Genomic DNA, 20,514 nt, shown 5'->3' with positions numbered 1-20,514 from the left:
CTTCACATGAAGTTTGAATGAAGCTCAGCTGAATTAGGCTTCTTAATAAAGTAGCCATTATTATTATTAATTTTTTTCTGATTTGCCTCCAGATTCTTGGGAACAAGGGGCTTAAGTTTTGCCCAGCCAGTGCTGGAAGTCGGGAAGAACAGTGGGAAAATAGCAAATAAACACAGGCAGAGAAGGAGTGGAAGCGAAACCATAATCTCCTGTACTTTTATACAGAACGCAATGCCCTTTTGTCCTCCTTCTGCTGTCCACTGAAAAGCGAGATCCATACTTCCATCATTACACTGTTCCTGAGAAATGTGCTCAGTATCTTGTAGGATGAAGCCTGCCCTTGAGCTGTGATGCTGCAGTAGCATGTGTGGGCCCCTGCTCCATGCTTGTCCAAAGCCCAAAGTCCATGCCTCTCCATACCGAGGCTACAGATATCCAGCAAGCATAAACCCATCTCCGTGGGCACGCACAGTGATTGTTGAATTTGTGCATATGACACCTCCTTCCCCCAGCCCCCCTCCCCGCTTCTCCTCTTGGCGTAGTTGAACTTTAAAGGGCCCAGGAGAAAAAAGAAATAAGACTTTAAATAATTTATTTTGGAGAAACAGTCAGTGAAGAGGAACAAATAATGTTTCACTAAAAGAAGCGGGACCTTTGACACTCCCCTTTTCGCTCGGGTACCTGAAGGCCTAGCCGGATTGCATTAGTGAAATTTTCATTTGATGGCATTTTAATATTCTGCCTTGATGACTTTTTAGCAACATTTACTTTCAGAGGTCTTGAGTGCTCCCTCGGAGGAAATGAAACATGTCAAAGCCCATTACAAAAATCAAAATTTAAATACCTCGGCCACGTTGGGGCTCACACACAATCCCATCAGCGCTTAAACTGTGGCTCACAACTACTCATTCACTTGCTCAGTTGGTAATGAGTACATTTGATGAAGCATTCTGGGGTCACAGAACATACGTTAGTGATCTAAACTTAACCCATTGATTGCTTATACACAGAGGACTGAGGGAGGGGGCACTTTATTGAAATGTAACGTTAGAATAATTTCCGCTAGTGCTGAAATAACTTTTTTTTTTTTTTTTTTTCCTATTTTAACAATCACTTTGATGAATTGGAATGTTAATAAGCATGATGGGAGAGCTTTATTTAAGGTGGGGAGGAAGGAACTGGGCCGAGAATACAGAGCAGTTAGCTGGGTTCTTCAGCCACTGAAAAGTAAGCTGAAGACAATACTGGTGCTTTCTCCTTATCAAACTCGCACTTGAGCTTCCCTGCAAATCTTTCCTGTTCTATCGTTTACTTTCTGGTTGCATTTTCACTGGACCATTCCTCTTTTCTCCACATTTTTTCAAACTATCCGGTGCAAATAGTTGGGAGCATTTGTTTTTCCCTTCTTTTTCCTCTTCCCCTTTTTCCCTCAAAAAGCACCAGGAAGCCTTTTTCTGCTGTAGGTTAATGCAGTCCATGAGATAACCGTGATGTCGATATGCCAGCGTAAAATTTTTTTCTGCCATCACCTTGAACTTGAGAATATGATATGCTCACAGCAGTTCAGCAGCAATTCCAACAGTCCTCCTGGCCTATGCTTTTCCGTGCCCAAGGCAGGCTGGCTCGAAACAGTGCTCTTTGGGATTGCAGTGCAATCAGCAGAAGTCTGCTTGATTCTTCCAACAATCGCTGTCCTTTCAGTCAGGCAGCTTTTATCCATCCTTTGCATTTTAATTGCAGTGTTAAAAATAGCATTTAGAAAGCAAAAGTGATGCAGAACCCAAGAGTTCATAAGGATCCAGAATAAGCTGTGATTTATGCCGGACAGGCCAGATATCACAAAGTGATTAGAGACAGTTTTACATCATGAAAACCACTTTCTTCCAGACAAAGACTCGTGTTCTTGTACTGAAGCTCACATTTCAGCACTACATTTAGTCCTCTTTTGTTCTCATTTTAAATATGCCTCTAGAGCAGTCCTGATAAAATGAGCTACCAATAAATTTAGAGAGAATCACACAACGGCACTGGGGATTACAGGAGGGACAAAAATTGTCTTCATCAAGTAATTTGTTAAAATAGCAAGTAAATATTATTGAAATAAAGTAGCAAGCTGCAAATTGCTCCTAAATCTAGCTAAAAATCTGAAATCTATGGAGCTTGGGAAATGCACTGAGCAAAATTTGGGCCCATGCTGAAGTTCCCAGAGGACACTAACTCTTAAAGCTGATTTCACCCGCGAGCAATAAGATGCCAAACAGCCCTAGAAGATGAAGGAATGATCAAACTTTGGAAAACAACTTGGCTCTCACCTGAATATCAATGATCCTTTGGGCTGATGGGAGACTTTCTCCCTCACACACAATTAGATAGAGATTAGGCTGGGCTGGAAATTCCCAAAGGCAAAATACAATAAAAACATCGTACATGGGGAAGGTTGTAACCCTTTCTTTTGTTGATGAAAGAGTAGCATAGCTCTAAGGATTCATAACATTAAACAGTTGTAGGTATTGTGAGGAGACCACTATTAAATTGAATCAGGCCTACCACTATTTTGTTGTGGGCTTTTATTGCGAGGAGGAACACAAATACAGGAAGCATCTTGAGTATAAAAGCACTTTCTGGGATTATGAAGGACAAGTGGTTCAATGCAATTTATACATGCTATAAATGTTGTCAAAAGTCCAGTTGCAGCCTCTGACCAATTATTCTGCACTGCAATAATCACTAGAGGAGGAGGGTAAAATGCTGGTTGTTATAAACAAACCTCAGGAGCTCCCATTATTCTGTCTTGGCTTTGCTTAGGATGTACCAGATTCATTGTGAATAATCTAACAGCAAACAGTTTTGAACTTGTTTTTTTCTGTTGTCTTTTGGAAATGTGCTTGCAATCAAGTTTTACAAGAAAGAATAGTTAGCAGGAGCCAGTTTTAACCATGAAGTCAAATAGCAAGACAGGCAGATAGAAAACTGGGGGAATTCTTCAGTGAATCTGTGTAATGAATAATTTTGACATTCTATGAGGAGAAAAAGGCAAATTCACAGAACTTGTTACAGATTCTTTGCTCAGCTCTGCTAGTAACTAAGCAAAATCAATACAGCATGAATGAGGGATCATGGAATCAGGTAAACGAGACAAAAATAAGCAGCTTCAGAGTGAAATTCTTATTCTTGGTGAGCAGCAGTGGACTTTTTGCCTTTGTAGATTTTGTCAGTATCTCCATTACAGAAACAGGGAGCAGAAATTGATCTGTGAGAGCTGTCCTCGTCACACAGCAGGAATGCAAAGTAAAGGACCTCAAGTGCACTCCAGACTTTGATGCCTTCGTGCTGAAGCCCATAGAAAACAGCAGCCAAGCAATTTGACTGTTATGTGATAGATAGTCACTCTGAGACAACATCACCATGGAGAAGCAGCCTGGCTGCATTTGCCCCGGTTCTGCCAATCTGACTCCAGACCTGTCTGAATTTGTTGACCCATTTCTCCCTCATTCTGGTGCCCGTCCTGCACACCACGTATGCTATAAATCCATCGCGCAGTATGCTGCACTGCTCTTCTGTAACATGAATTTATGCTAATGGCTGTCTGCATATGCTTATATCACATATCTATATTAAACTTAATAGTCTGTTACATTGCTTCTTAACCCTGTGTCCACACATGATTAACTTTTCTGATTTCTTTCAAAACCGTTATTAACACAGTGTAGCATTTCCCTCAACATGTCACTAACTTTCCCTGCCTGATGCGGGAGTTGGGGTAATTATGCAGCCCTATAGCTCTTCCAAGTAACGCTGTACACAAGGAGTTGTGAGTTTATTCAAAGCTTTAAGGATTTGTGTGGAAGTATTAATTTGCTTTTGTCTAAAAATAACAACAGGTAAGAGGTGATCCAAGAAAGACGGATTCTTAGTTAAATAATTCTTAGGTGAGTCCATTACTTTTGAGAGCATATGTCAAACTCGGAGGAAAGTCCATCAGCATGCTTGTGTACGTGGAGATACATGTGATGGGTTGATGACTGGACTGATCGATTGCATGTTTCTGTATCTTGGCCGTGGCTCTGGCAGTGACTGCTAAAAGCAGTGATGGTTTAGCCTGGAGATTCTGTGCCATATAGAATACTTTCTGAAATCCAGATAGCATAGCAAACAATTCAGGATGTCCTTTCATGAAACAATTTAAGGTTAAAATGCTACTGTCACAAAGTTGTGCTGGAATCGAAAGGCCTTTGGAAAGGTTTACCTGTTTGCAACTCACACTTAAGTAGAAAGAAGAGTTTGTATCTCCTTGTAACTTCATTTTTTAGTAGCTGGAAGATGAGACCGTAAAAAGAAAAACAACAAACTTGTATGTTGATGGCAGCTCATCCTAACCTCATACAACTTACTTGTCGCATTAAATAATGGCAGGAACGGAGACACAGTCATTCATTCTGCTGAATGACAGCGATTATTCTTAAGCATGATGAAATAATAGTCTTCAAATCAGCAAGTAAATCAGAAACAGTGGGAGGATCAGCAGCCAGGATATTCTAGCTGAAGACCTGACCCCCTTGGCTTTCACTATTTCAAGACCCAAAACTCCTACAGAAATTAGATTTTTTCCTGCATAGTTTTTAATAACAAAGTAAACGCTGAAGCAACTATAATACGATAACAGGTCACGATAGCATACAGCTGAATAGTGTATAAGCCAGATGCAGATCCAGCACTGGAAAACTTTTGACTCATTTTCTTAGCCTGAAGGCCATGTGTTATTTGTCTTCATTCTCCATACCTTCACCACTTTGAACCTGCAGTGTACGTGTCACGATGTCATGCAGGACAAATGCTCTTCAGAGATTTTTCACACGACATTGCATTGACAGGGCATAAGTTTTTACAGACTTTAATAGCTGCACGCTAATTTCAAAATGTTTTCCAAATTTCATGTAGTTTCTTGTTTTAAAACCTTTTGACACCATGGTAGAGCAATGCATAATAATAATAACAACAACAACAACAATAATAATAATAAAGTAATTGTGTTGATAGTTTTAATTGCACATGATTAGTTTCATTATGTCCCTCTGTATGTTCAGATCCTGTCTGCTCTGCTCACTACTTCAAAATCCATTGCTTATGAACATAAATTCACATTAACAAGAGTTTGATGACCAGGTTAATGAGACAAATCAGTTTCAACACCCACCCCCCAACCTTTAAGGAATCACAAGTAGAGCCACTTTAATCTGAATTGAAACAAAGCCTCTCAGGTGCCCTTCCACAGAAATATGGGTCCATCTCCAGATACAGAACTGGAATGTCAATCTATACCCACCACTGTTGCCATTGCCACAGTGCACATTTAAAGTAGACTTTAGCAACAGCATTGGAGTCATCAAGGAATTTCAGTGTAACACTGACATTTCATGGCTTTTTCCAAGTTCGAACATGACATACAGTTGTCCTTACTTCATTTACTGTTTTTCTGCAATATTCTGTCAAAAACTGTCATCACTATCTTCTGTAAGGACACAGCTGAGCCTGTGGAGCAAGTTAGTGTGAGCAGTTGATGAGCAAGTGGGATAGATATCTGAGTGAACTGTATGTTTTAATTATAGATATGCTCTCAGCCTTGATAGACCACATGTGAAGAAAGATGTTACAGAAAAAATTGAAGAAATGGAAAATTAGTGTAAATAAACAGTTACTACTATACTATTTTTGATTTTCCTGTTTACTTTGTACAAAAGTTTTCTGGATGTTATTAATAGCAGTGGTATTTATTCAGCCCAATTTTGACTTCAGAAGACTGACTGTGTTCAAAAGGTGGAGCACCGGGGGTCCTTGAAGAGAACTCTGCTTCAGTTTTGCGGAGCAGACTTGAGAGGCCAGCTGTACTAACCCTCACCAAATAGAGTTTGCAGGGTATGTTCAACTAAAGCTTTCAGATAGCATGGGAAGGTATGAAAAAAAAAAAAAAAAAAAAAAAAAAAAAAAAAAAGAGTTTTTCCAGTTGCTTTAAATGAAAAAGTACTCATTGAGACACATTGTTTCTTTCTAGTGGGCTTACGTTTTTATTACGCTACCAAGTGGACAAAAACATAATTTAGTAGCTTATGCACAAATGCACTTCCAGCTGCTGCTGGATCAGTTCTGGCTCACAAACTACTGCTCCGGTACTTGAACTTACTTCATTCTTTAGTCTCTGGCCAATAGTTTTTATTTTTACTGGACAACAGTTCAAATGATAGAACTATTTCTCTAGCATTATGTATACCTTAACTGGCAACCACGAAACTATGAAATCATTGTAATCATGATGTGAAACCACTGTACGTGTTGCTTTTAACACCAGTTTGCTAAATAGAGAAGCATGCCAATGGTGTTAGAGATAACCTAGTTTGGATTGCTCGGATCATGGGTCCAGGCCATCCCAAAGCAGGGAATGTATCTGATCCAACTTAGTATCATATTTAAATATAAGCTGATGGCAGCCAAGACTATATGAGCTCTGAAACTCTGACAAATGTTGAGCTCTCTCTGCTGTAATACACATAGCCTCATGAAACAGAATGGGCACTAGGAGGGCAAAACAGAGTGAAATACCAAAGTGCTCTTGTGACTGATTTTATCATTTAAGTAAAGGAAAAGGAAAGAACTTATCCTAGTGAAAAAAATAACTTTGGGTATAACCAATGAATATACAGATGTTATAATTAAGAACTATACAAGAAAGTTAGGCTAAACAGGTTATTATGCTAAAGAAGAATGAATGCAAAATTTACCCTTATCCTGAACTTGCCAAGAAGATACCAAGAGAAGCAATCTCCATAAAAGATCCTTCCCCAGGGTTAGTCAGCTCTTAAATGGGGTCTAGAAGAGGTGGAGTAGGGCTCCACCCCCTTCCAGTAGCACAGGTGAATTGCCTTCACCGGGAGTCAGCTCCCAGGCCTGTCTCATTGCTCGTCTCAGGTGGTCAGTCAGAGGTTCAGGCTGTGATTCAGCAGTTCCCATATGCTTAGCAACTCAGGGATGTGTTGTAACAAGGACTTCAATAAAATAAATATAGAGCATTCTCAGGCTGTGGGGGCTGAATGAGCATAATCTTCCCTTGACTGTAAATTGAAATCTTAGGGTAATTTAAGTTATAAACAACAAAGTCAAACTTGAACAAGGGACATTCAATGAAGACTCTGTTATGTGTGTAACTGTATATGGCATTTATGTTTGCAGGGTTTTAGGGATCTAAAGCCATGCCCTCTCTCTCTCCCAAAGTACCAACCCATGGAGCACATTGTGCTGGTGGTCAAGGAGTCCAGCAGTCTCTCCATTCAGACTAGGTCTACCTCCGGGCCCTGTTATGAGTACAAATTAGCCATTAAGCTGATGTGCCATAATGTTCCACATCTTCTGATGGTTTGCCTTATTGTCAACTTCCTCTTTTTTGTCAGCCCTCTAATTTTTCCTTTATTTTGGATTAGTAGTTTTCTTGTCTCTCTTCAGATGCTTTTGGCTGTCCTTCCTTACAGCAACCACGAAGGAATAACTAGAATTGTTATAGTAGTGCCATTAAAGCTACCTTAGGTAGAGAAGGAATTGCATCGCTTAATTTTAGAGAGTTGCTGTGTCCTGCTTTTTACATTAGCTAATGTCACATGAATCTTTGTTTTTTTAATTATTATTGTTGTTTTGGAAACATCTAATATGAGCAAAGTTCCTGTGAGACTCTTAAATAAAAGATTTCATTAAAAACCTTTGTCTGGCTATTTATTATTCTGTTGATCCCTAGAAATATACGATGTCATGTGCAGGAATCAGACTTTCAGCTCTGCCGAGTTTTTCCTAATTAAATGCTAAGTGTGTCTTTTATTAGGAAAACCATAAGACATGCAGCAAGGGGAGGGAGGGAAGTGTCTATCTTGTTCTTTCACTCCAATCTTTGGATCTCAGAGAGATGCTTTCTATCCCACTTCAGCCAAGGAGAGAAAACTGGGATGGGCAAAAAGTCAAAGTCAGGGGCGTAATGTGGCCAGGAGCTCAGCTGAGGACTTTCAGGAAAAACTCTGAAGTTTTAGACACTCGCTTCAGCCTTTCCTCCCCCAGCAGCTCCACACATCTGACATTTCTGTCAAAAGATACCCTAAGCCACCCCTCCTCCCCCTCTCCTTTCTCATCCCTCTGCCCTTTTTTATTTTCCCCTTCTTTCCCCTTATATGTGAATAGTGAGAAAATGACTGGAAACAATGTGCCAGTTTGCAGCACTTTACACTGAGGCCCTTTTCTCTTCGCCCCTGACTCGCAGATGACTGAGAGTTGTTTTATTGTACAAAGATTCTCAGATAAAAGAACTTTTATTTTACCCAATAACACAAGAATGGGCAACGGGCAAACAGTCAGTGCCTTGTTCCCAGCTGCCACTCAGACCGCGGCGGGGGGAATCGCTAATGGGGTTTCTGTGCCGCTTGGGCTCTGTCTCTCTGCCTTGTTTGGCTTGCGCCTCCACCGGCTGCCTGTGAGCAGGATGAAATGCTCCTGAGATAAGCTGCTTCGCTGCCTTTCATAACTTCACCTTACTTTTTCAGGCAAAAATATTCTGAATTTCTATTATCAAGTTTTTGCATGCAGGTATGCAATAGGAGAAGGCCATGGATGCATTAGCACAACCTGTGGTTTGTCCCTTTGCACCTTGCAAAACTGGAATATAAAAAGGAGAAGAAAGAGCTGCAAACCCATGTTAAAAAAAAAAAAGAAAAAAAAGAAAAAAAAAGAAATCATTTGCACTGATACTTTAGCTGTTGATTTGTAGTTGATATCTAAATGTCAGCCATTTACAGCTTAATCATGGCTTTATTAACCCGTCTTTTTCCTAGCTGAAAGGAGGCTGAGTAGATGGAAGGAATAATAAAGACTGGAGGATGGGGAATCTGAAATGTGAAGAGTGAATTAGACTTGTTTAGAAAAGAAAAGACTAGACAAGAAAAGACAAGCTGGGAAAGAAGGGTGTGAAAAAAAACCTAACGGAAAACATCATGCCATTGGCTGTCCAAGTGTTTCATATTCTCAGCAGCAAAGTATGAAGCATAGTTGTTGGAGACATTGAGAATTTGGGAAAAAAAACTCTCCTACTTAATTTCATCCACAATTCTCAAAGCTCATCTGTCATTTAAAAGCCTTCTAGCTTGTTATGTATTAAGTCTCTGATTATGGACAAAGTTTTTAAAATTCTGATAAAATTAGGTGCTTAAACGGAATGAGATATGAATCATCTCATTTTCTTTGAAAATTCTGCACTTTGGAGTCTGTTTTGATTCCCTTTTCAGAGCGTCATTAGATTCATAATAATAACACCAGAGTCCAGAGTTTTCATGATAGAGTAATACATGCATTTCCAAGAAGTTCCTGCCTTATCTCCAACATAAGCAAAAACACTTAAAGGTGTGAGACGCTTTTGTACTACAAAAATTTTACTTATTTGTGAACACTTGCTAAGCTTTCTGACTACTCCTCAGAATTCTTTTGCATTATTTATATATTTCAACAAAAAAGAGTATTCAATTACTTTGAGATAGGATGAAAGAAATGGTGTTGCTTGCTGAAGTTAAAGAATGTGCACCGTTCATCTCACTTAGACACATGAGAAGTAATATCTGTAGAAGAGATATTATAGAAATTCTGGAACAATACCACTATCTTTTAAATTTCTCAGACTGTGGGGGGCTTCATGACTCATTATGCATTTTTGCCACCTATCTGAGCTTCCTCCTTTGACAGGAAGGAAACCTGAAGGATTTCTCTAGTGGTCGAATACCTAAACATGAGCTTCTATATCTCTTGAGGATCCTCTGGCTTTAAAACAATCCTGGTGGAGAGAGAGGAGAATTCCATGGCAATTTTACCAAAAATGATAAATTTAAAATTATTTTAATTGTTATATCTAAGTAATAACTTCAACTTCCTTTCTATACTAAGGAAAAGTAATTGACATTAATTTACTACAGAGAATTTCAAAGTGATATACAACTAGAGATCTTAAGACTTAGATCTGTCTGAATTTCTTTTCTAAATCCTGGAAAAGCTGAGATGTTATTACTAAGAAAATCTAAGTACATTGGAGGCCATGTGAGACTCTTTTTCCTTATAGATTCAAGATTGTTTAAATATCTTAATCCATTTCTGAAATATAAAGTAGGTCTTCTCCAGTTTCACTAAAACCTCTCACGAGCTGTGCTTCTGCAGGTTTATTTCCTTGAGCGATATAGGAGTCAAGTATGAAATGCTGCATTTATCTTTCATCCCATTTAATCTCCTCTCCCCACCTCACTATGGATAGGAAATACTTATTTTTGAATTTGGAAAGACATAGGCTGATATCCTTGAATATAAACATAAGATTTTACTTCATAGACAACCTGTATCTAGCCTGTGTTTATTTTGGTATGTTTTTTTTGGAATTGCAAGAGACAGTATGAAATTCAAGCCATGTTATTCATGTCTGAGATTTCTGAGGAGGGGTTCCTGATCTCAGTGTAAGTTTTCCACAGAATGTATTCGGTGACAGAATTAAAACAATTTCGCCACTTCACCACAGTGTAAATATTTCAGGAAGCTCAGTGGTAGGAATTGGACCTTAGGTCAAAATATACACAGCTCCATTTTCAACATTTCTGCACTGCTGAATCCTGAGTAATAAGTTCAGTTGAACCCAAACCCAATTGTTCTAGAGAAAGAGGAGTCTCATTTTTGCAAATACTGTTGATGTATGGTCAACTGTGTGTGTCTTGGAGTGGGAAAAAGACAGCATTTGGGTTCCAGGTGAAGGGGGAGATTTGTCCGGAGCAGCCCAAGAGCACAGTTATGTAGAAAATTGGCAACTTGACCAAAGGCACAGTCAGCCAGTTCAGGCACAGATGATTTGGTTTCTGCACATCGGCAAATATTTGATCCTAGCCTGAATGAAAAAACAAGGAGATTGGAAAGAGCTCTGTTTGAAAGAGCTGCTGTTTTAGAGATGCTAACGCCTGTAAAACCCCAAATTCAAATTAAATTGTGATTCAATTTGCCTGTAAATTTATCCAGGTAAATACTGTTCATTGGCTTCATCTCTCTTTCCTTTTCTTATCACACTTGTGATCATCTCCACAGTGAGTGAGGTCTTAGTTAACTGTTGCTGACGTTGTAACTCAGAGAAGCAATTCAGGCTGCAAAAGCAACATTTCAATTATACGAATAATCAAATTCAAAATGTTATTTGAATAATTTGAGTTCTTAAATTAAGCAAGCACTTTTTTGCAAGTGGTCTATAAATTACATTTTCCGCTACATTGGCAGTATACGGGTAATTAATATCTCAACTTTTCCTTCTTAATGTTGATTTAAGAAAAATAAAATAAGCTTAGAACATAAATGAGCTTTGCTTTCATAACTCAAATATTACTGTCCCTGCTCAGCTAGCTGTGTAGCTCTGTTACTCTTCTCATTCTCAGTACTGGACAGATGTGTCAGTATACAGTCTTTGTGTTTAACTTAAATATAGGAAATCCAAAATTAAGGGAGGTACAAATAAACTGTAATTTTTTTTCTTCCACTGATGTCAGAGAAAATAGACCTTCATCTTCAAAATGATGCAATTTGATTTAATCCTTCTGAACCAGGCACTCTAGCTCATTTCCCTAATATCAAAGGAAAGCACATCTGATAGCTTTCCTGATAAGTCAAATGTGCCAAAGTTAAAGTGTTAAAACAATAAAAAATTGCAGTGCCTTAAGTGCAAAGAACGTATTAAACAAATAAACAAAACAAAACCCATCATCTAACTTCACAGAACGATTTCGTGCAAATGTTCCTTTTCTTTTAATAAAGTGAAGGACAGTAATTCAAATGAGTAGCATGGGATGAATTGTGAGTATTTCTCAGGCGAGGAGAAATTATTAAGTTGGACCACTGGATGACAGAACGAGGGATCTCTAGTGATTTTAGATTTCCAGATAAATAAATACACACATGCATAATTTAATCAGTTAAACCCTACTACATATACACTATACTGATAGGTATATTTTTCAGAAATTTGTTTGCAGTGTGAAGATTCAACAATTGCTGTTTTTTTCCCTTTGTAGGGTTAAATTTAACAATATTCCACCAGTGACAATAAGATGTATAAAAGACAGCGAGAAATACAAAGAGGGGGAAAAAAGACACTTCATGTTTCAAAACTGAATGTAGAACTGGTAGAAATATGAAGAGAAGATGAAACTATTTCAAAAGAATCAATATTTTTCATTTTTATTTAACCAATTGCTTTTCTTCCAAAATATATATCAAGAAAGTACTTGAAATGGCTTTGAAAACAAGTACGTTTCCTCTAAACTGTGAGGTTTTGAATCTATGCCTTTTTTGCCTTGCTGCATCCCACGGGGTACTGGAGGTGAGAACTGCAGAGACCTCAGCCACAGTCAAATTTTGACTTCTCATGCAGTTCTCTTCAAGACCAGAGAGTGAAACACTCCATGTTTCCTCCATGGTGACAGTTATCATTCCTGTGTCTCTTGGAATATTCAAGAGTATTTAATCAGATTATTTCCTACCTGCTTCATCAATGTAAAGAGATATTAGAAATGAACTCTTTTCCATATTGGAAGAGATGAATACACGATCAGTAACGACAACTCCATCTTTTCCTACTGGTCAGAAGTGGTAGTCGATTAATTATTCAACAGGCTCTGGTGTTGCTGCCAAATCCATGCTTTCTTCTCAGAGAATAACAGGTGAGCTTGTTAAAGCAGCTTTCTTTGGACTGTCACTTGAGCTTTGATAGAGGGTCTCTTTACATGCTGGCACTTTAATTTTATCTTATTATTTTATTTTCTTGCTTCAATCATTAAAAATGTAGATCTTTCTCTGCACACTTGTGCCAGAAAGGAAACTATATTAATATTACTTTTGCTATGCCATGCCACAGTGCAGAAATTATTTGCATGGTTTAATGTCTTTGCAGACTTTTAGAATTAATCTGTATCTCTCTCCTGGTACCGTATGTTGCTGTTTTCCACTTGTATGGAAATGCAGGTAATCACATGCACTCTGTGACATGGGCAAATGCTTTACAAAAAAGCATCTTTGACGGTATCTTTTATATTTTAACACAACCAAAGAGTTAGTCTCTTAACCAGTAGGCCTTGTACTACTCTGGGATTGGACAAAGGTAAAAGTCTTATGATAGTAGTATCCATTTATGAGTTTGCATTATCATTTCATAAGGCAAAACAGAAGGTGATATAAGCCCACTGCCATTCCTTAGTTTTTGACGGAACATATTCATCAAAAAAGCATGCAGTCCCCTGAGTTTGCAGCCATATGCTACAGGAAAATGTCACCAGTTAAAGATGTATTCATTTGCTGTTTTGAAAACTCTGTTTGATATTCATGCATTCCAAGTGTTTTGACCTAGATTTCTGTAGAGGCATTAGATCCAGTACTGAACAGGAAGCTAGACAGCTGTTGCTTGTGTAGTCAAAGGAAGAATTTAAAGTAAGGGGGGAAAAAAAGAATAAAAAAAATGAAAACATTTATTAATGCATGCCAACATTTTGCACAGCCAATATGTTTAATACCAGATTAACTAATATAAGCATATGGGGATGCATTTGTTGCAAAGCTTTAAAGAAAAGAACAAAGAAAAAAGTTGGATGTATCTAAAGTTCACATAGAACAGAATTTGCACTTTCTCCTACAAATGAAAGCCTAGTGAAATGGCAACATACTTTAATTACAAGCTACTTGGTAATGTCACAACATTTAGGTTTTGGGGCTATATTGTAGTGCAAACCTCTCAGCGTATGTCTTCCTAATCTAGAAACCCACAGGTAATAAAAATCCTTACTGAGTTCCACAGTCTTTGTACTCTCTTTCACCCTCAAGTCTTATAAATGGTTTGTTTGTTGTAATTGTAGATTCTGTCCTAGTAAATCCAGGTACAAAATGGATGTAATGTAAATATTCTCATCTAATTATGAAATATTGGCAGTCGATTTACCGCTGTGGCAAGCATGTTGTGTTTTGTTATTACTGGCTTTACACAGCTATAGCTCACCTGATGTCTGTAAGTCTTTTGGTAGTTGAATTGCAACTGTAAATAACATAGGAAATAAACATTACGTTGATTTGGTTATGAAGGTACTCATCCGATACAGCTCCAGTCAGTCAAAAGCTAGATGTCAAAGCTGCTTGTCCCAGATGGTTTTCCATAGCTTGTAGTACTACCTACTGAGAAGTGTCCTTCTTGGGCTGGACTGTGCATTCCTTTGGAAGAACTTGTCTCTTTCCTTTCACTGTCAGGAGGGGTTATAAATCCAGATCAGGCACCAAAATATGGAACAGTTACAGAGGATTCTCCTCAACAGCTATATGTTTTAGCAATCCCTTCTTTTTAGTACTAGTGTAATAACGCTTATGTCCCAACAGTAAAGTTAGCAATTTCAACATTTTCTGATATTAGATTTTATACTGAGTCAATTCAAAAATAGAAGAAAAAGTGCAAACATTTCGCTTCCCCCCAAAATGGTTTTCAGTTTTACAGTGAATACATATGAATACGAAGATGGATTTCGAAGATGGATTTTTTTTCCCCCCAGTAGCTCCTTTTCCTAAGTGTTTATCAAATAGTTTATGCAAACATATTTCAGCTTATGGTTTATTTATGGATAGTTCAATTTCACTCTCCAAAAAGGTGTGGAATTGGTTACCCAAGCCACGTGCTGGTTATTTATTTATTTACTTACTTATTTATGACTGGCTGAATGAAACTTTTTAAACAAGGGAAAAATGAATGAAGGATAGCAAAGGAATGATGCCGCAGTTTAGAATGAATAAATCAACAGGTCTAAATGTCATGAAACTGAATTCTGCAATATCCTCATGAATAGTCAGGGTTTTCAGGAAGGCCTGTTGACAAAAAGACTTGCTCCGAACATATAAAAACCACACACACTTATGAATGTACGCATACAGTCTTGAATGATGTCCTATATAAGCGTCCAGCTTTTCTGTTCACATGTGCTGAATATTTTCCGATCATACAACTACGTAGAGATCTACATAAATAGCTATGTATGCCTCCTGAATCACACTGTCTGCACTTGAGATAGAAGAGCTTCAAATGTAATGTCAATTCTCAGAAATCTAATGAGGTTTATCTTTCTGAACCAATCTCCTATGGATCTGGGCATCTGCCACTAGACATGAGGCTCTGCAGCTGAGACGTATTTGCACTCCCACAGAGTTTGAGGTCAGAGGACAGTTAGGAGGACAAGGCTCTTTGGGACTGTATGTCCTCAAATACAATCCCACAAGAGTGGCAGAAACGTCACACTACAAATCCAGGAAATGGAGAAACACTTAATGAAGAGAGTTAAGAGGGAACATGGAAAGATTATGACAGTGAGGGGAGGGATTAAGCGGTGATGAGAAAATAAGCAATAGATGGTTGGGGTTGTGGGAGTTCACAACCAGAAAGAACACATAAGGTCATAAACATTTTCTTCCTGTTTGATTTATGAAAAACAGCTAAAAGCGTCTTCCTAGTTGCTAGATTTTTTTTTTTTTTCTCCCACTCTCAAATAAATGTATCAGGATGAAACACTGGACTTTTTGTCAACTTTGTAACATCTCTGTATAGAACCCTTATTTCCGCAGAAGTATCACACATAATTCTTCTCAGTAGTGAAGACTGTCAGTGCTGAAGTTTGAAATGTTTAATACTTCCCTTTCCCAAAATGATCAACATCATCAGACATCTTTCTAAACGTAACTGATCCACTCTGCTCTATTGAGTGCAGAAAAGCAAAGTTTTGGTAACTATGGCATCTGGTTAGCTTTGACATCCCCTCAAGTGTCAATGATTTCATTTTTGTCTGGATTATCTGGGCATAGGACCAGGAAGAAGCTTAAGCTCTGTTGTCTGGGAATAAAATGCTTCAATCCCTCCAACCTTCATTTTCTAGTCAGAAGACACTTTGCATCTTAAATTGACATATTTTCCATTTTTACAGTCTACATTTACAAGTTTCTTCCATATGGCTAAAGTTAAAATTCACAGAGGCTATAGATAGCCAGGCCACTCTTCTTATTAATCTGAAATGTGCCAGCTAAATTAGAAAACTCTAACTTCGTAGAACAAAATATGAGCTAATAATTGTTTAGTTCTTCTTCACTAATAGCATACCTGAATCAAAATATCTTGTTATCCAGTTTGAACCACTTAGGAATTAGCAATAGCATACTGTACTATCGCCAGTTTGAACAGATGGATTTAGAACCAGAGAGTCAAATATATCCCTTTTTGGAATTTTGTCTGCCTAATTTACTCGTGTTACTGTTACAGAGACACCAAGATAGCTGATGATGCTGCTCTATGCTGTATTTACTCGACTGCATTGCCGCACAGAAATGTGATTCATAGACTCCCAGGAATTGCAGATGGAAGAGCCATATTAGATCATTCAATCCATCTCCCTGCTGATGCAGAATTGCTTGCTACAGCTACAGTACATTTTCTAGTGTTTTGTCTGGTGTAGTTGTATAAGTCCTCTGACATGGGACTACCGCTACTTCCCTTGGGACACTACTCCACTGTTCATCTTTCAAAATTGGCACTGCCAGAGATAGGGTAGAGCATGAGCCGGACCACTGACCTGTATGCAGCTGGGAATTCCTCCCTTCCTACGAGCTAGGTGACTCTGCATGAAGATGCTGTGCCATCAATATTACATGGTGCTTGTGGACATGTTACAGATTATACAGATTACTGAAATGGGACATTTTTTCCTCTCAATTGCGAGATACATTTTGCTTTTTCAAACCTGCCAACTTTTCCCTCTGGTACATCTGCTAGTCCCTAACATGGTCTATGTGAAGACTTGACACTAAAAAGGCATCCAAATTATCTCATCTCCTTGCTGGATTCTTGCACTTCTTGTGAGAATGAGGAACCTCAACTCGACTTATCTTCAGATATTTGACCTGCAATCAGTCATAGTCTTTTCACTCTTACTAATGACACTGACTTCTTGAAGGATTTTGGTTACTTGTTTATCACTAGGGTAGCCCTGGTTTCATTTCACAAGAATAGGACAAAGTAGTTTCCCATTTTCTGGTTGTTAACAACAACAACAACAAAAAAAAGCTGGCCATAATGTCAATCAACACCAACATTTTCCAAAACCATCAGCAAACCAAGAAATGAAAATATATATGTATTTGTTTGGCTAAATTGAAACATTACACTTCAAAATCTGAGTACATTGCAAACATTTAAATAATCAAAGGAAATATTTACATATGGAATTGCGGTAGGTGTCTTTTGAGCAGACTAGCTTGTTTATCTGACCTCTTTTCATATTAAAAAAAAGAGGTCAAAGTTCAGATAGAAAATTCCAGTTATCTATACATACCCAGGCTTATTATTCTGTAGGTCTTTTAAATGGGACTGTGTGGCCATCTGTCCTTCCTTCCTGATTATCTGCCTTTTTTTTTTTAAAAAAAAAAAACAAGACTCTTACTGAAGAAGGCAGACCAATATCAAAAGATTTCTCTGGAATCAATCAGAATTCTGTCTGCAGAAGAACAGAAAACAAAACAAACACAAATTTTCACTTCGGGAACCACCATGACATGGAAACTGGAAAATGAAACCTGAAAAAGTGAAGATCAATTTATATTTATACAATCAAAAAAGTACACGCATATTTTTCGTCACCTATGTGTTTTTTTTTAGATACTAAGCCAAAACCGGACACATCAACTACCAAACAAAATGCAGTTATGGCAGTAACGCTAGCCTTTCTGGAGGCAATAGCTAGAGTCAGTCACAGAGTAAATCCTTATCTGATGAGCTCTCCAGCCCAATTTTTTTAGACACGAGAAGTTCAGATAGTTCAGATAAGGTATGGCAACTGAATTGATATTTGTTCCAAGCAAATCTCCAGAGGTTCGCTAGTCACTAGCAATAAATGAAAGTCTTTATAATGTGAAGGCTATTTTGTGAGCAACATGAAATAAATTGGTGGTGCCAGCTTAGGTCCTAGGAGACATCTATCTAGATCCAAATGCCATCACCAGCTTGCTAGACTTCTCTGCGAGGGGGCTGGTACCTGAAGATTTTAATGAGACTTCATTCAAAGTGGGGTGGCTTCCCCCTTTGTCCTGGAGTAGGAAAGTAGATTGCTCACCTGTATCAGGAGGTTCACAAGGGAAAGCTTCACCGAGGAGATATCTCCAGGAAGAGATCCTTCCCTGGTGGAGGTCAGCCCTTCAATGAAGTCTAAGAGAGGTGCAGCCAGGCTCCGCTCCTTCTGGTCACACAGCTGAATTGCCTTCACCTGTGCTCCCAGGGCTGGCCAGGTCCTTTCCCCAGGTGCTCAGTCAGTGGTTCAGGTCGTGACTCAGCAGTTCTCATACAAGTGGTAACCTGACTATTTTCAAGGGCTGTAGATCTAGTCCATTCGTGCAATGGAGTCTCATTCAAGAGACGTCATAGAAAAAACAAGCATTTTAGGATGCAGTACGCACTGTGAGTTCCACATCCACCCAATCTCTTTCCCATTAGCTTCCTTGTCTGCTATGCCAGGTGTTCTAATTAGCCATATGTATAAATATTTGTCTAACTTTTTTTAAAATCATTCTGGTACTGTATATATAGGAAGAAGTGGAGCCAATCTGTGCATGAAAATCTATGTTTGAAGATATCCTTTTGGCTGCTGGTAAATAAGACCTTCTTTAACAGCCCCTGCTGCAGTTGGCTGCTGTCTCAGAGCCACTTTTCCAACTACTAGAAAGCAAACTAGGAAAAAAAAACGTGGATGAGATATTGATCTTCCACACATCATACATTTTATCAATAAGTATTAATGACAAAGACACTAAGGAACGTAATCTCCCATCAATGAATCAATACAAATCCCGTTAACACTCAATAAGGGGATAAGAAAACCTTCAAGATCTTCACACTTGGACTTTGCATAGGACTCCCTCTAAAGGCCTTGGAATTCATTTTTTTTTTCCCTTAAAGCCACCAATATATTGTGTTTTTAATGAAATGAAGAGTCAAGTAGCTGGAGATCCTTTACAAATTCCATGTCCAGTTCATGCAAAAATTGAATGCTTATTTGAAGGGTGTCAATTCTTCTAGAATCTGAAAACTGAGAATTTCATAGCATCGGTCATTCTGAAAGAATATTGACAGCATTGGTAAAAACAAGGGAAAGTTAAAGTATGTTTCAAGCTTCTTTGAAATTATCAGAAAGCAGCTTATAGGTAGCTGTCTCTCTGCTTCCTCACATCTCTGCTCTTGTCCCTTCAGTTTCAGGAGTGATACCATATACCCAACCTTGACTCCTTTCTTTGTAGATCCACAATCATTTGCAGTAGTGATTTACTTCAGTCCCTACACTGTGCAATTTCTGCTTCCTCTGAAACTAAAAACTGAAGCTGAACTTCATAGGAACTTAGAAATAGGTTCAGGATACATATTTAGCTCCCTGAAGATATAGCAAAGGATAAGTTAGTTAAAGATAGCACTAATGTTACTCAGAATAATTGCTTCAGGTTTACCATTAGAGCTATTGGGCAATTTTATCAAGTTCTTGAAATGTTTCTGAATGCAACAGCATGGTGGAAATAGGAGAAAAAATTGCATACACATATCTAAGTTTTCCAACCAAATAATCCTAATTTAAGATGATAGAGCAAAAGAAAATCAATTTCTGAGTTGCATGTTTTACTTTGGGGGGGTTTTGTTTTTCTTTTTTGAAGCATCTTGTGGGGAAATGTGTAAAAACCTCTGAGAGTAATTTGTACTGAGTATTAATTTGTGGTGAGGGCTTAAAGCCTCTTTACCTTTCTGGAAGTCTTTGCATAGATCTATAGGAAATTCAGGGTCCAAAATATCAGTGAATCAAATAAAATAGTTTTCCTTATGTTTCCTATTTCCCTCCCTCCCTCCACTTTCCTGTATTCATGTTTCTTTGAATATTTGGGGGAGAAAAAAAAAAAGCAAAAAAGCCTGTCTGCAGTTCTTCATTCTCTGTTTTTGCAATTAGATGTGCAGTCTATATTAACAGTATCATGGGAAGACAGTTGGGCTGTCTGCCTCCTTCCTGGTTGCCTATGAATTGCTTCAGCCTGCAAAGAAAACATCGTGGGACTTCGTTCAGAGAAGTAAGAAGCTAAATATTTATCTTCCCCCTTATAATTTATGCAGCATGGGATTAATATAGAAAGAACCAAGACTGAAAGGTCAAGTGAGCTTCCAAACAGTGTTGTACAATGATATATCATTGCACTTATAGTATGGCCTGCTTTCTAGAAAATGAAGCACCAATACCAACTGTTCACCTAACAAAATAATCTTAACAGCGCCTGATTTTTTTATGCATTTATAAGTTTCATTTATATCTCCTATAAAGAAAATTTCTGCTGGAAATTTTAAGTCATTCTAAGCACCAAAAGAGCATTTGTGGGTTAACATCTTCT

General features: G+C 38.2%; 1 long non-coding RNA gene across 1 annotated transcript in view; it reads left to right on the top strand.

The window, feature by feature from the left end:
- Positions 1-20,514, top strand: part of LOC104912865 (uncharacterized) — a 595,545-nt gene that overhangs the window by 552,591 nt on the left and 22,440 nt on the right. Inside the window, exon 9 of the long non-coding RNA XR_014885757.1 lies at positions 20,082-20,199. This is a non-coding gene — a long non-coding RNA (uncharacterized LOC104912865). The remainder of the gene's footprint in view (positions 1-20,081; positions 20,200-20,514) is intronic.

The sequence above is a fragment of the Meleagris gallopavo genome, chromosome 12 (genome assembly GCF_905368555.1).
Source record: "Meleagris gallopavo chromosome 12, MGAL_WU_HG_1.1, whole genome shotgun sequence".
In the NCBI taxonomy this organism is placed as follows: domain Eukaryota; kingdom Metazoa; phylum Chordata; class Aves; order Galliformes; family Phasianidae; genus Meleagris; species Meleagris gallopavo.
The sequence above is the reverse complement of the archived record's forward strand: the minus strand, read 5'-3'. Positions and strand labels throughout refer to the sequence as shown.